This window comes from Zalophus californianus, chromosome 10 (genome assembly GCF_009762305.2).
Source record: "Zalophus californianus isolate mZalCal1 chromosome 10, mZalCal1.pri.v2, whole genome shotgun sequence".
In the NCBI taxonomy this organism is placed as follows: Eukaryota; Metazoa; Chordata; class Mammalia; order Carnivora; family Otariidae; genus Zalophus; species Zalophus californianus.
This window is the reverse complement of record NC_045604.1, coordinates 63,347,529-63,361,008: the sequence shown is the minus strand read 5'-3', so window position 1 is coordinate 63,361,008 and position 13,480 is coordinate 63,347,529.

Genomic DNA, 13,480 nt, shown 5'->3' with positions numbered 1-13,480 from the left:
ATCTAATTTGCTGGCATAGAGTTGCTCATAATATGTTCTTATAATTGTTTGTATTTCTTTGGTGTTGGTTGTGATCTCTCCTCTTTCATTCATGATTTTGTTGATTTGGGTCCTTTCTCTTTTCTCTTTGATAAGTCTGGCCAGGGGTTTATCAATCTTGTTAATTCCTTCAAAGAACCAGCTCCTAGTTTCGTTGATCTGTTCTACTGTTCTTTTGGTTTCTATTTCATTGATTTCTGCTCTGATCTTTTTTATTTCCCTTCTCTTGCTGGGTTTAGGCTTTATTTGCTGTTCTCTCTCCAGCTGCTTTAGGTGTAGGGTTAGGTTGTGTATTTGAGGCCTTTCTTGTTTCTTGAGAAAGGCTTGTATTGCTATATACCTTTCTTAGGACTGCCTTTGCTGCATCCCAAAGATTTTGAACAGTTGTGTTTTCATTTTCATTGGTTTCCATGAATTTTTTAAATTCTTCTTTAATTTCCTGGTTGGCCCATTCATTCTTTAGGACGATGCTCTTTAGCCTCCAGGTATTTGATTTCTTCCCTACTTTCCTCTTGTGATTGAGTTCTAGTTTCAAAGCACTGTGGTCTGAAAATATGCAGGGAATGATCCCAATCTTTTGGTACTGGTTGAGACCTGATTTGTGACCTAGGATGTGATCTATTCTGGAGAATGTTCTATGGGCACTAGAGAAGAATGTGTATTCTGTTGCTTTGGGATGGAATGTTCTGAATATGTCTGTGAAGTCCATTTGGTCCAGTGTGTCATTTAAAGTCTTTATTTCCTTGTTGATCTTTTGCTTAGATGATCTGTCCATTTCAGTGAGGGGGGGGTGTTAAAGTCCCCCACTATTATTGTATTGTTGCTGATGTGTTTCTTTGCTTTTGTTATTAATTGGCTGCTCCCATGTTAGGGGCATAGATATTTACAACTGTTAGATCTTCTTGTTGGATAGACCCTTTAAGTAGGATATAGTGTCCTTCCTCATCTCTTATTACAGTCTTTGGTTTAAAATCTAATTTGTCTGATATAAGGATTGCCACCCCAGCTTTCTTTTGGTGTCCATTAGCATGGTAAATGGTTTTCCACCCCCTCACTTTCAATGTGGGGGTGTCTTTGGGTCTAAGATGAGTCTCTTGCAGACAGCATATCGATGGGTCTTGTTTTTTTATCCAATCTGATAGCCTGGGTCTTTCGATTGGGGCATTTAGCCCATTTACATTCAGGGTACTAATTGAAAGATATGAATTTAGTGCCATTGTATTGCCTGTAAGATGACTGTTACTGTATATTGTTTGTGTTCCTTTCTGGTCTATGTTGCTTTTAGGCTCTCTCTTTGCTCAGAGGACCCCTTTCAATATTTCTTGTAGGGCTGGTTTCGTGTTTGCCAATTCCTTTAGTGTTTGTTTGTCCTGAAAGCTTTTTATCTCTCCTTCTCTTTTCAATGACAGCCTAGCTGGATATAGTATTCTTGGCTGCATATTTTTCTCGTTTAGTGGTCTGAATATATCATGCCAGTCCTTTCTGGCCTGCCAGGTCTCTGTGGATAGGTCTGTTGCCAATCTAATGTTTCTACCATTAAGGTTACATATCTCTTCTCCCAAGTTGCTTTCAGGATTTTCTCTTTGTCTCTGAGACTCGTAAGTTTTACTATTAGATGTTGGGGTGTTGACCTATTTTTATTGATTTTGAGAGGGGTTCTCTGTGCCTCCTGGGGTTTGATGCCTGTTTCTTCCCCAAATTAGGGAAGTTCTCTGCTATAGTTTGCTCCAATATACCTTCTGCCCCTCTCTCTCTTTCTTCTTCTTCTGGGATCCCAATTATTCTAATGTTGTTTTGTCTTATGGTATCGCTTATCTCTCGAATTCTGCCCTCGTGATCCAGTAGTTGTTTCTCTCTCTTTTTCTCAGCTTCTTTATTTTCCATCATTTGGTCTTCTATATCACTGATTCTCTCTTCTGCCTCATTTATCCTAGCAGTAGAGCCTCCATTTTTGATTGCACCTCATTAATAACCTTTTTGATTTCGACTTGGTTAGATTTTAGTTCTTTTATTTCTCCAGAAATGGTTTCTCTAATATCTCCCATGCTCTTTTCAAGCCCAGCTAGTATCTTTTTTTTTTTTTAATGAGAGACAGAGAACACGAGAGGGAAGAGGGTCAGAGAGAGAAGCAGACTCTCCACCGAGCAGGGAACCCAATGTGGGACTCGATCCTGGGACTCCAGGATCATGACCTGAGTCGAAGGCAGTCGCTTAAGCAACTGAGCTGCCCAGGCGCCCCCAGCTAGTATCTTTAAAATCGTCATTCTGAACTCTAGTTCTGACATCTTACTAATGTTTGTATAGGTTAGGTCCCTGGCAGTCGGTACTGCCTCTTGTTCTTTTTTTTTTTTTAAGTGATTTTTTCCATCTTGTCATTTTTTCTGGAGGAGACTAGATGAATGAGAGAACAAAATTCTAACAGGGTAACAACGACCCCAGAAAAATATACACTAAACAAATCCGAAGGGACCTTTCAGAAAGTGGTCGTTTTTCTGTTCAGAGAGTTGCTGCTATTCTTTTCTTTGATCTCCTGTTGAGTTCATAGGTGTTCAGAATGGTTTGATCCCTATCTAGCTGAATTCCTGGGACCAGACGAAATTTAGGTCTCCTTACTCCTCCGCCATCTTGCTCCTCCCCCCTCATCAGAAGAAGGTGTTGCTCTAACAGCTGGCTCAGAGAAGGACATTGAAGCTCACTAGTGTTTCTTTGACAAGGTGATCAAGGTTCCAGAACCTCGGCTGAACCCAGGTGCATGACTCCTTGTTTGTGCTTTACTCTGGGACTCTTTATAATAAATTCCAACCAGACATTCCTTATGTTTCATGGAATTTGTTTTTATTTCTGTTCTAATTCATTCTGTTTTACATTTTCTTACATACATGAAACCTGTGTATCCTTTGAAGTGTTGCAGCATCTTCAGCCGGTCATCTTTGTTGTTAGAAAGACAACCCCTATAGAAAATTTTAGTTTTGGAAAAAATCGTAAGTTTGCAATAGCCATGCCAATTGCAAACAGATGATATAGCAACTGTCACCCTTATAGAAGTAAGCCATTTATTACACAGAAAAACAGAAAGATTGAAGCCATTTTTGATTAAAGCAATGTTTAATGAGCTATTCTTTGAGACTTAGCCTCTGGGGAAATTTTTATATTGAATGTATTCAAACAAAAGCTGTAACCAGATTGCAAAATGACCCTCAAGTTCTTAATTTGTTTAAAAGAGGATGTTTGATTCTAAAAATCTACATTTATCAGAATTATTATGGTAGAGCTTATTATTTAAGCAGCCAGAAAAAGTGAGTAAATACTTTGCATAAATTCCAACCTAGATGTGGAGATTCAGGTAAATCTCATTGGTGTGCTGCAGACACATCTTCACTCTTCCCTGCTATCTGTCCCAGTGTTGGCCGTCTTCTTTAAGCAAGAGCTCAAGTCACACCTCCTTTGAGAGCGTCAGGTTTCTCTATTCCACTTTTTTCAATTTTTCCATCCAGTTGAGTTCATGGTATAAAATTTACCACTGTGTCACAGAACTGTCATATAAAAATGGTAAATTTTATGGTAAATATTAAATGTGCATTTACTACAACAAAAAATTGGGGGGCACCTGGATGGCACAGTTGGTTAAGTGTCCAACTCTTGATTTCAGCTCAGGTCGTGATCTCAGAGTCATAGGATTGAGCCCTACACTGAGCTCCATGTTCAGTGCAGAGTCTGCTTAAGATTCTCTCTCCCTCACCCTCTGCCCACCCCCACAACATGCACTTGTATGCTCTCTCTCAAATACATAAATCTTTAAAAATTTTAGGAAAAATATGAGTTTATGCTAACCACGGCCATGTATAAATCTAAAGAGCTTAAAATAAAGCATTTATGTAATTGTTCCCTTAAAAATTTTACTGTTTAATTGCATATTGCTTGCACTATTTCAGATGTGTACATTATTTATTATATCTTCCTAACTAGATTGATTGTAAGCTTCCTGAAAGCTTGAACAATGTCTAAACCTTTCTAAGTCCTTCCCAAGACTTATAACAGTGCTGTGACACAGCAGTTAATGAATCAATAATTATTGATCAATAAAGAAGGGTTTAGTTGGACACACCTCAGTTGATGCTTTCCTTAAAATTTTAAATATTAGAAAGCCACTTGGAAAGTTACACCTCAACGCCTTTTATCTCAAAACTCTCAATTAATATTACTTAGTTCCTTTGTTCTTTGTCCATAATTACCCTTTATATATGTAAAGAGGAAGGAGATCTCACAGAGGCAGAAATGGAGCATAACCTATGGTAGTAAACTGCATTTGCCGTAACTAACTCTAGGGTTGGTACCTTGGACAGCACCTTGGCATCAATGGACTGAGTGGCATATTTGATTAAATGAGCCTTCAGAAAGCAAACTAAGAAAATAGGAATGGGCAGGGACAGAAGCACCAGGACAGACAGCAAAACACTGATATTCAATTAGTGCATTAGTGCACTTCAGAAACCCCTAGGGCGCCACTTGGAAGCCTCAGGCTTCCTGTCTCCTTGTATATCATGGGAGGCTGGGGGCTCCCCAGAGTCTCCATCAGTCAGATGATGGCAGGACATCTGGAGCATGTCTGCAGATGCTGAGTTGCCTTACATTGACAAGGGGAGGGGAGGCAGGGCCAGCTCCAGCCATGTGGCTCTAACATGGATATGCTTCTGCCCTCCCACACACACTGTGGAAGGGCCATCAGTTCAGCAATGGCAGGACGGTGTCTGTCACCCTTCCCTCTCTAAAGTTAATGTTAAGAAGCTGACATTTATCAAAATGAACAAACACCTGCTGCCAGTGATGCATGCCCTGAATAAGAGCACATAGAAGAGCATCTAGAGAGTTGGTAATGAGAACCATGGGCTCTTGAGACCAAGTGCCTCCAAATGCAGGCTTTCACTTACACTGTGCATGACATTTTATTACAACCAGCTACAGCCCCGCAAGAAGGAAGTCCATGATCTTACTTTGGGGAAACTGGGGAAATCGTATGCAGGTTTCTTCTTGAGATATATCCCAGAGTCACAGGCTTTTGTTCCTTATTTCTCATATACAGCAATTCATTTATATTCCACTGGGCTTCTGCACATAAAATTCATCTCTGTGTGGGTGGAAGTAGCCCCAACTTACTTACTTCTGTGCTGTTCACAGAGTTATTTTCATTATTGGTACATGATGTGCTATCTCTGTAACTCACTGTACTTGGAGAAACAGGGTTGGACTTTGGAGGGTAAAATCTAGTTTAATTGCCTTAACTCCTTTGTTGCCATCAGGGTAAACACTGCTCTCCATCACCCTTCATCAAATGCCTGCATCACCAAACCTGGATCTACACCCTCAACAATAAAACCGGTGTGGATTTCAGTGACTTAGACTTGACACAGTGCTCAGTGGTCTCCATTTACATCACACAAAGGCAAACTGCTAACCCAATTTTGTGTGTTCCATGTCCCCCGCTGAGGAACTGACTGTGACACCATGCAAGACCTCGAACATAATTTCAACCATCACTAGGTAAGGATTTGGTCTGACTTCAGGAGACCAAGCTAACATTTACTGAGTGCCTTCCATGTGCTAGACATTTCCACAGGTCTTATTTCATTACTTATGCCAACAAGAACTCTGGAAAGTGAACATGACCAACCTCATCTTGTGGAAGAAAAAACTGAGGCATAAAGGGGTTAAATAATTTGCCAACAGCCATGCTGCTCATGAAACAGCAGAACCAGGATTTAAATCCTGGACTGTTTGTCTCCAGGGTCCCCATCGGTCCCTTTCTCTCTGCTGTGCTGCCTCTCCTAGGGCATGTGGGACCTGTGGGACAAGTGTGGCCACCAAGCGCCATTTGGAGTACAAGCAGACAGAGACCAGGTGGACCCCATTCAGGAAGTCATAAATGCTTTCCTTTCTGCCCCCTGCATGATGCTTGCAGAAAGAAGCAGGCCTCCTCCCATCGACCCCTTTGGAGGAAGCTGATGACAGCTGGATCACCACACACTCTTTCCACCATGTTGCTCAGGCAGGGGAAGGCACTGTTGGCCTGAAATTACCACCTAATATCCAACTCTGGTTTTCCTGCTTCCAGAGATAAGAGACACTGAGATACTGAGGATATGCTCAACACTGAGATCTCACAGTTAAAAGCATGAGCGTTCTCAATCTCTGCTGGGTCTGGACCCAGACTGTCCAGGTTCAAGTATGGCTCTGCCACTTGCTAGCCAACTGATCTTGGGCAAATCACTTCCCTTTTCTGTGTCCCGGTCTCTTCATCCTTAAAAACGTTAATGATAACAGTATGTATTTCACAGGGTCGTGGTGAGGATTTACTGAGTAGGCAGAGCACTTACAGGATACCTGCCCCTGACCCTTAGAAGGGGTTTTTGGCGACTGCCGCCTGTGGGCAGATTTTCCCTTTGCATTTGCAGCAGTGAGCCTGGCAGGGATCTCCTTGCTCCCCCTAGATCCACGGCATGGCTGACCAGGAGTCTTTATGAGGACTTAGATTTACAAGTGCTTGGGAAATGCAATTTTTGTTTTCTGGGTCATGTGCCCTGGAAGCAGGCCTGGGTGCCTTCCTTTGTACCCATGGATTTATTCCTCATTTCAGGCCTCTGTGATTTGGGAAAGGCAAAGGGACAGAGCTAGATGCCTCGTACTGGTAATGCTCTTCGATCAAGAATGGAGCCTACTTCACATCCTCCCTGTTGGCTTTTCCCCAGCGTCTATCATGACAACATCCTCTTCTATTGCAGCCCCTTCTGTAGGCTGTGGATGCATTCTGTGTCCTATAATTGTTTTAGAGGAGCCAAAAGAATTCTGGAAATGAAGGCTCTCGACCTCAAGGACCTTGCAGCCTGCATCCTTTTGTTAGTTCTCCAATTTCCTTTGCATCTACAAGAATCCGACTTATTGATTTGTTGTTTTTCTGATGATGCTACCCTGGCATCCATGTATATATTCAGCTGAGTTTGCTGAAGTTGGCAACGTTTATTATACCCTGATAGCTTGATATAGCTGTACTTAAGAAACATGCTTGAATGTATTCTAAGACAATTATTTTTAATGTTTCTTTCCTCCTCCATTTCTACAAGTAAAAATGTAAAAAAAATGCATAAAAATGTAAAAAAATGTGTAATGCGATATTTCTATAAAACCTCGTTCAACACTTAACAGATATTGGCTCCCCTTTATGGCTCCAATATTATCGGCACTGAAGAAAACGCAAAGAACAAGCAGACGCGTCCCTGGGTCTCTGAAACATGAATTTTAGGGAAGGAAACAGTCAATACACAGGCAAGAAGGCGGGACAATTTGTGTTACATACAGGGAGGAAAAGCAGCAAGAGGCAGAGGAGGAGGGAGCGGGGGGGGGGGGTGCAGAGACAAAGTGGTATGATTGAGAGTAAGTTACAGAAAAGGTAGCAGCACCAGGGAGCCCTTTCGAAAGCAGTGACGTTTCGGTTGAGACCCAAAAGAGGAGAAAGCCAGACACATAGAATCAGGGGAAGAGCCTTCTGCAAGAAAGAACCGTAAGTACAAAGGCCCAGAGGCAGAAAAGCCAGAGAACGCATGTGCGTGTGGCCGAAGCTAGGGGAGCGGCTCAGCGCAAGGCTGGAGATGCGGACAGCAGCAGGATCAGGCCGGACCTTGCGACCACGGGAGGGAGTTCGCATTGGATGGCGAAAACACGTCTAGGGTGTTAGTGACTTGCATCGAGGCATCCAGGCTCCACACAGAGATCTCTCCTCCCTTTGATCTGGCATAATCTTCCTCCAACTTTACTAACCATTTGCTATATCACATTTTCCAACAGGACTAGAGTAAAGAAGAAAACACAGAAGGAGGAGCAAGTTTTAGAGAAACTTTGCCAAATCCAGATGGAAAGGGGAAAAAAGGAAGCTTTAGTCTGAGTGCTCAGGTTTTTAAAGCTGAGGTAGCTCTCATATGGTCTCTTATGAAGACATAGATGGGTCAGTGAGGAGCAATTTAGGCTCCTTTGAATAACAGTTTTAATTGCTTTAAAGTGAATTACAGGTGTCAGAAAGGGCAAAGTTTATCTGTTGGAGATGCATCCAAAATCCCAGATATAATTCATCAATTAATTCATATATAACATAACTTTTTCCAGTTCCTAGATCTGAACTTAAAATGAGATAAGGCTGGGGCAACTCATTTCTCTTTTACATGCAAAAAAAATCAGAGGCCAGTGTTCAGAAGCAAAATCTAGAGTATCCTTTAGATAAACTACTTATGAAAAGACACTTTAGATACTTGCCCTGTATAATGTGTTAGTTTGTGCATTAAATGCTATTGCCCCATTAAGAGAGTATCTATTTCTTCTAGAATACGGTCTGAACTATTATTTTAAATAGCTGATCAGTCTTTGGAAAATTAATGCCATTTATTTTTAAGGTCTTTCATTTTATTGTTTGCTTGAATTTATCCCAAGACTCTGCTCTGTTCTTTGTATCATTCAAAATGAAAAGAAAAAGGCAACCTCCTATAGCAAGACCACCGAGAATTACTTTCCCCACACACTGAATAGAAAGCAGAGAAACCTCCTGATTTAGGAATAAGAACTTTCTGGGCGCCTGGGTGGCTCAGTTGGTTAAGCGACTGCCTTCGGCTCAGGTCATGATCCTGGAGTTCCTGAATCGAGTCCCGCATCAGGCTCCCTGCTCAGCAGGGAGTCTGCTTCTCCCTCTGACCCTCCCCCCCATGTGCTTTCTCTCTCTCTCTCTCAAAAATAAATAAATAAATAATCTTTAAAAAAAAAGGAATAAGAACTTTCTCTCTGGCAGATTTAATTAAATATCTAAATGTTAATAAAGCATTTTTCAGTGGACTATTTAATTACTTTGAAAGCAATACACTCCCCCATGTTCATTTTCCAGATTAGGAAATTGAGAATCACATCGATTTAGGAAATAATCTCTAAGACAATGCATTTTACAATCTTTAGCTGGGACGAAATCATCCCACCTTCTCTTTCTTGTAAAACTCATGCTAATATCATCTCTCCATGTGTTTGAAGCCAGGAAGTAAAGGTCTCCCTGAACTTAGAGAGCAAAATCACTTTTCTGACAGACCCTTTTAGCATGGGCTCCAAATTGCAAAATGAAAAAAAAAATACAGCATACATCTCTTCTCTGTATTTATATCTTCTGTATTTACATCAGAAGGGAATTTTAATTTAGGAAACACAGCGACTTGTATTTTAAGAACAAATTAGCCTCATTAGCTGGTACAAAATGCTGTTCCTCTAGCTATCATTTTGAGATTTTCTTAAAATTAGATTCATCTTTCCTTTGCCATCAGAAGCCAACCCTCAGATTAAATGACAGCCTCCAGCCACACACAGAGATAACTTGGCGATCAATTGTTGCTTTTGGTCACTGCCTTTGCAGATATCAGGAGCATCCGAAAGGAAGGGAAAGATAAGCCGTATGCCACAAGTACTTGGATGGGGAAATTTTTAAATGGTCACCTCTGGGTGGAACTTTGCTGAGGAATGGGCATCCAGGGAAGTTTCTCTGGTCCTGAAAGATGAGCAGTTCCACTGAATTCTTCAGTGTTGAAGGATCAAGGCCAGGGTAAATCGAATGGCTTTGGAATGGAAAGTATGATAACAATGTAAACTCATATTTTTCCAGCCTAGCCCTCCTCTGACTCCCCTAAAGAGATAATCTCATAGTTTTTATTCACAAGAAGTTTTCCTGTTTTCCTTCTTGTCAGTTTCAGTCCTGTTAAACTAGGGTATATACTTTTATGCCAATTACGCTTTAATAATTCCTGACTCATGGGTAAAATATCAGGAAAACACCCTGAAACTTCAGTGCTCCATTCTTATGACTCTTTTAAGCCAAATCACACAGTTCCATTATTCTAAAAATCAGCCCATCTCCTGTTAATCACTTTTGTTGCTTTATGCTGATTTCCCTCTAGCTCTTCTATATCTGTGTGTTCTCAAGATGCACAAACCTGAACGCAATATTCCAGGTGTGTTTCTGCCAAATGCACTAAATTACTCTACCTCTCCCTCATGATGTGATGTCTCTACACATACAGCCCCAAATCACATTGGCTTCCATGGCATATTGCAAACACGTCAAATTTGTTGTCCACTCTCCCTCAGTCTCTCCAGCATTACCGCTTTCTGGATGTTTCCCTCTTGCTGCTTACTTTCATAGCTTGTTTTTTTTTTTTCCCTCCCAAGCATTGGGGTTACTCCTGTCTACCTTAATTCTCATTCTGTTTGATCCTTTCCATTTTTAACCTCAGAAACCCCGTGTAGAGTTTTTCTTTATTCACTGGTGTGTTTCCAACTCTTCTTGATTTAATTTCATCGTAAATCTAATTAACATGCTGTTTACTACATTTTTTCCAGGTTACAAATGGACACGCTCAGAAAAAAATAACACTAACAGGGATTCCCAGGGCTCTTCTCAGCACCTCTCCTACTGGGACAGGCTCAGAAAGTGCAATTAACTTTCTCCAGCTCAGGGGATGGCTGCTTCAGCCACTTTACACCATTTTGATGGACAGCTGGGTCTCCCCTAATCAGCCAATTTGGAGATAGAACAATTACAAAAGACAGCAATTACCGAATGCAGTCTGTCATTGTGAAGATGGGGGTTGAAGAGGAAGAGGAAAGAAGAAATGGCCCAAGTTTAGAGTCAGATGATAAAAAAAAAAGATCTCAGCCCTACTGAAAAGGGGGCCTCTGCAAGGCAAAGGGAATCCTGGGTTCAGGTAGGTGAAAACACTGGTTCTCCAGGGAGCCTCTGGTTCGGCATCCAGCCTCTCAGTAATCAAAGATCAATGACTGCTTTTGTTCTTGTTGTTCTTAAAAATTCCAAGAGTGTCTTAGAATCCTGCTCTGATAATAAAACAATTGCTCTTAAGGTTATCCTCATGTCTTTCTATTTTTTGGTTATAATTTAAATATATTTCACTTTGTTTTTTAAAGTGAATATAATGACTGGCGAGATCTTTTTGACAATGGCTGCAAACCATAGAGCTTTGAAGACATGTCCCATCACTGTTTTCCCCTTTGGGCTCAGGAATTTCAAGTTCTTGATCGTTCCCTAAATTCACTTAAGCAATTGTCTCAAAAGCACAGTATGCTTTTCTCCATATCCAGTGGAAAGACCAAAAGATGGGGTCCTAATCAGAGAGAAAACATTATTTCTCAATTTTAATGGTCACACTGGGTGCCTCAGTAGGCTAAGCCACTGACTCTTGATTTCCGCTCAGGTCATGATACCAGGGTCGAGTGAGCCCTGTGTGGGTTCCACACTCAGTGCAGAGTCTGCTTGGGATTTCTCTCTCTTCCTCTGCCCCTCCCCCATGTGTGCGTGCTCTCTAGTAAATAAATAAAATTGTAAAAGAAATTTTAGTGGTGATAGTCTTATTAGAAGATTAGAAAAACATCCTAATAAAAGCAATATGATTCTCTATTTAAGCATATATTTAGTTAGGATGATTTCTAATTCAATTTTTTTTTTTAAAGTATGGGAGCCGGAAAACAAGAAAGGCAATTCTTCTAAAAAATTGGGTCAACAGCAGAAGTCATGTTGAAAACTAGTGGAGCTTAATGAAGAAATTCCTCCCAACACAGATTGGACATTTATCAGGAAGGAGAGAGAACATAGACTAAAGGGGTGGTTGCTAAGGAAAACTTTTTCATATTTGAGGGGGAAAAAATCTTAGAGAAATTGAGGATCTTATGAATATTTTATAAAAGCCTGTACCTCATTTTTCTCTAACTTTTCCCTGTTTTCATAAAAGAAAGGAAAGGAAGGGAAAAACCACATAAAAGTCCAGCTTCCCTGCAAGCATTAAAAGGAAGAAGAGGTTTTTAGCTGAGAGATGCCCAGGAGAGAATTATGGAGGCAATCAAACATCTTCTGCCAGGTAAACAGAACACGGATTGTGGAAAGCTTTTGACTAAAGCTCACTGGAACCCAGAAGCAGGCGGAGCACATTCTAATTGGAAGTTTCTTCAGCACTACACTTCAAAATAACTGAAGCTCCGTGGGCAGGAGTACGTTCAATACTTTCTTTCTAGAACAGAATGCAAGTTCAAACTGGATTTAGCCATGATCCTGATGAAAGGCTTTGTCCTTTATCGCTAGCATGGCCTCGCCTACGACACGTGACCTCCCCCAGCTCAGCTCTCTAATCTGCTCAAATGCCCTCTACTACAGGGCAGTAGCCATGATCAAATAAACCTTAAACTTCACACAGAATTAAGGCATTTTTCATAATTAAGTTTTCAGAAGGACTTGAAATGTTTCATTGCTACCAAGAGTGTTTATAGTTACTATGAATCACCACTGGAAAAACACTGAATTTTATATTCATGAATCCTAGACCAGTGACATTAACACTTCTGTTTTCAAGCAGATCAAGAAACATAAGAATTAAAAATCTTAAAACATTTGAAATGTCTATTAAATGTGTAATTGCATATATTTCTAATTGTATTTATTCTGCAATAATCTATTTAAAACAATCAAGTTTAGTATGTGGTTTATCATAGGCTTTCAATCTGAATGTTTATATTTTGGAATTATGTGTCTCTACACATTTTGCTATATTTCCATTTGTTCTTTATCAATGATATACAATAAAAAACAAATCATACCACATTGAAATTATCAAATATTTGACAATCTTAATGATGAATTTCCAAATAATGAATAGAATAGGTTATATTCATTTAGCCATCAGCATTCCTGAAACCACTAGACTGGTTACATATCAATGAACAGTTAACCCAAGTTGGTTGCAAATATGGCTGAAATTAACCAGACTACAGATATTTACTCTAATTACTACAACTGCTAAGTGATCAGTGATCTGATCTACCATTATTCATTGATCAACCTGCAAATGGCCTGTGAATTTGGACATACAAAGTATGTTATAATTTAGATTTAGACTCCCACAATGTATATGTATGCTACGGAAAAATTCCAGGTGCGTGCATGTGTGTGTGTGTGTGCATGTGTGCATGCATGTGTGTGGAAACCTAGTGTTGCCCGTTGGCAGTTCTCTAATAAAATTAATATCAAAGATTTTTTGTTAACAATTGAAGGACTCCCTGGTGATGATACAAAGACACTGAGACATTTGTATACAAAAAGAAGCTTGAAAACTGATGAATATAGCCTTAGATCAAGACTGTATGTACCTGAGCTCACGGACCAGTCTTAGCATCACTGAAAGTGGACAACTGGATACTGTATGCTCCATGATGCAATAGGAAGTAATGACACAGCACCAATGATGAAACGTTCCTGCCTAAAGCTTGACCCTGAATCTAATCAAGCCCACAGCTCCAAATACCGGCATACAGGAAACACAGGGATAGAGAGCCAGGTTAAATGTCTTTACAGGAAAGCAACTAATCA